A 2,773-nucleotide genomic window follows, 5' to 3' on the forward strand; every position below is an offset into this window, starting at 1 on the left:
TTTGGGGACAGCCAAGGAGGCATCTGCAGGCAACAAAGGTAGGTGTGTGCTTGTGTGTGTGTTTCCTATGCAGATCCTAAGCCCAGTGTCACATGCAAGTAGGAGGAGTAAGAAGGGTTCCTGGCAAATCCGGGTTATGGATTGCATTTAAAAAGGCCCCGTGGGAGTGCAATGGGCCCCTGTCTTGCTGCTTAGCAATAATGGTATGGGTTTAGGTTCTGCTGTGTGTACTGGTGGTTGACTGCCCCCCAGCCCAGAGTGTGCATGGAAAATTGTCTGGCAGCCTCCCTGACAGCAAGCAGTGATAGTGCCCATGAAGGGGACCTTGTTGGGCCCGCCCCTTTCACGGTTATCGCTTCTCGGCCTTTTGGCTAAGATCAAGTGTAGTATCTGTTCTTATCAGTTTTCATGCTGGTGGGGATGGGTGCTGCATGGAGGATGCAGGTGTACCAGGGCTTTCCGGGGCTGGTTCTGAGGAATCAGCTCGACGGCTGCCCCGATGTGACCTGTTCCCTTCGGGTCTCGCCATGAGGCTGAGAGGGTCTAGAGCCGAGGTACTTTTGTGCCTCGGGGAGTGGTGACCCCGAGGTGCCGAAACTCACTGGGAGAATAGACTCACTGAGTTGAAGCACGGGCACCATAATCTCTTCACCTTGTGGCACTCACCTCTTGATTCCCGGCCTTCTGGCTAGGATCAGAGAAATTTTTATAGATCCGGCCGGATGTCCGGGCAGTATATCTGCACACATTCACTTATTTATTTATTTTTTGTCTCACTGTGTCACTTTTTGCGTGTTGTGTGTTCACAGGATTTGTCAGGATGCGGTAGCCCTTCTGGGTGTCCCTCCTGGCGGTCTAGGGGAGGTGTGTGTGGCCATTAGGTTCCGCACCTCCCTGCAAACACCCCGGGTACTCCTGCTTTGGCAGGGTACCTACCGTAATCGGCTCTGCGGGCAGATACCTTGGCTAACGCCAAGGGGGATGCCGGGAGCATTTGTGGTCCCCTAGTAGCTTCGGCGAAAAGGGACATCGAACCTGGAACCTCGCAGGTACCTTTTGGTCCGGAGGCGAAGGGTAAGGTTTGTTGGGGGGCCTCTCTCCTATCGGAGAAGGGCTTGCGATAGACCGCATCCTTTGTGCACGTTTTTTTTAGTGTAACACGTTTGCACTTTTTCTTGCACTTTGGGTGAATCGAAAGCACGTTCCTCGGCTTTAGATAAAAAAAAAAAAAAAAAAAAAAAAAAAATCTGTTCTTATCAGTTTAATATCTGATACGTCCCCTATCTGGGGACCATATATTAAATGGATTTTTGAGAACGGGGGCCGATTTCGAAGCTTGCTTCCGTCGCCCTATGCATTGACCCGATATGGCAGTATCTTCGGGTACAGTGCACCACCCCCTTACAGGGTTAAAAAGAAAGATTCCTACTTTCATTGCTACCTGCTTGCTGGCTAGCCAGCTAACCAGCCCTGTGGGCCTTGCTGCTGCAGCCAAAAAACAAAAGGTGGTGCTGCTGCTGCTGCTTCTGCTGCTTCTGCTTGTGTCTGGCCGCTGTTGGAGCGTCCAGGCACAGGACTTCTGCTGCTGCTGACTAAATGGCCTCCTTAATTGGATCATTTGAGTAGCCAGCACACCTGTGCAGGTAGGGCATGACATGATAGGCAGCTGCCTTGATAGCGGGTGGGTGCTGAATGTTCCTAATTGACAAAATAAGATTAATGCTTATGAAGAAATATAAAATCTCATCCCTTCCCCAATATCGCGCCACACCCCTACCCCTTAATTCCCTGGTTGAACTTGATGGACATATGTCTTTTTTCGACCGTACTAACTATGTAACTATGTAACATAACATGGGGGGGGGGGGGGGTCTCCTGGCTGTTCACACAGGTGTGTCATTGCTGTACATTGACCATGCATTGCTTCTGTGGTATTGCAAAGGCAAAGACAAATGCTTCCAGCCATCCATTGCACTAATGGATTGGTCATCAGCTGGCTGTCTATGTCCCGCATCAATATAGACCAAAGTACAGAGGGTTAGGCTATGCTATTGTGCACCTACCTGATGCATCAGAAGGTGCGAGGCCCTTGCTAAATTCTGTGCACAGACTTTGAGATCTATACTTTAGACTGTATCTAAACCTGCTCCAACATGGACTGACATTCTGGCCTACTTTCAGCCGATGCGACTTGTCTGTCGCTGAACAGTCGCTTTTTATGTATTCAGCACCTATGTATAATGTTGTAAAAATGCTCTAGAAGCTAAAGTCGCAGAAATGTCACACATATTTGGCCTGCAACTTTCTGTGCGACAAATTCAGACAGGAAAAATCAGTATAAATCCTTAGAAAATTATCCCCCAGTGTCTCCATCTGCTGGCGGTATTGAATAAGCATTGCTGCACTGATGGGGTATGCATTAGACGAAAAAAAAGAAGAAAAAGAAGAATAATACGCCCAGAAAAGAGGCGAAAAGGAGAAAAACGTAAAAAAACGTGAAAAAAAAGTAAGAGGAAGAGAAGGGAAAAAAAGGTGGAAATGGGTTTAAAAGTGATTTCGGCGGAGAAATATATATATATATATATATATATATATATATATATATACGCGCACACACACACATATATATAAACGTATTCTCCGTTGAGATATTGCAGCCGCTGCTGTGTCCAGGCCCAGGAGCCTTAGCACTGTGCTGTGATGTCACTCAATACCACTGACATCACTAGGTGTAAACAACATCTCTCCTTTGCTGTGTATGTGACTATGGAGC

General features: G+C 47.7%; 1 non-coding gene and 1 pseudogene across 1 annotated transcript; both read left to right on the plus strand.

The window, feature by feature from the left end:
* Nucleotides 1–351: 351 nt before the first annotated feature.
* LOC130329988 (U2 spliceosomal RNA) lies at nt 352–511 on the plus strand (annotated as a pseudogene).
* A 694-nt stretch (nt 512–1,205) lies between these two features.
* Nucleotides 1,206–1,399, plus strand: LOC130329987 (U2 spliceosomal RNA). The gene has a single exon (XR_008873433.1). It is a non-coding gene; the product is annotated as a U2 spliceosomal RNA (small nuclear RNA).
* The last annotated feature ends 1,374 nt before the right edge of the window (nt 1,400–2,773 follow it).

This window comes from Hyla sarda, unplaced genomic scaffold (genome assembly GCF_029499605.1).
Source record: "Hyla sarda isolate aHylSar1 unplaced genomic scaffold, aHylSar1.hap1 scaffold_3285, whole genome shotgun sequence".
NCBI lineage: Eukaryota > Metazoa > Chordata > Amphibia > Anura > Hylidae > Hyla > Hyla sarda.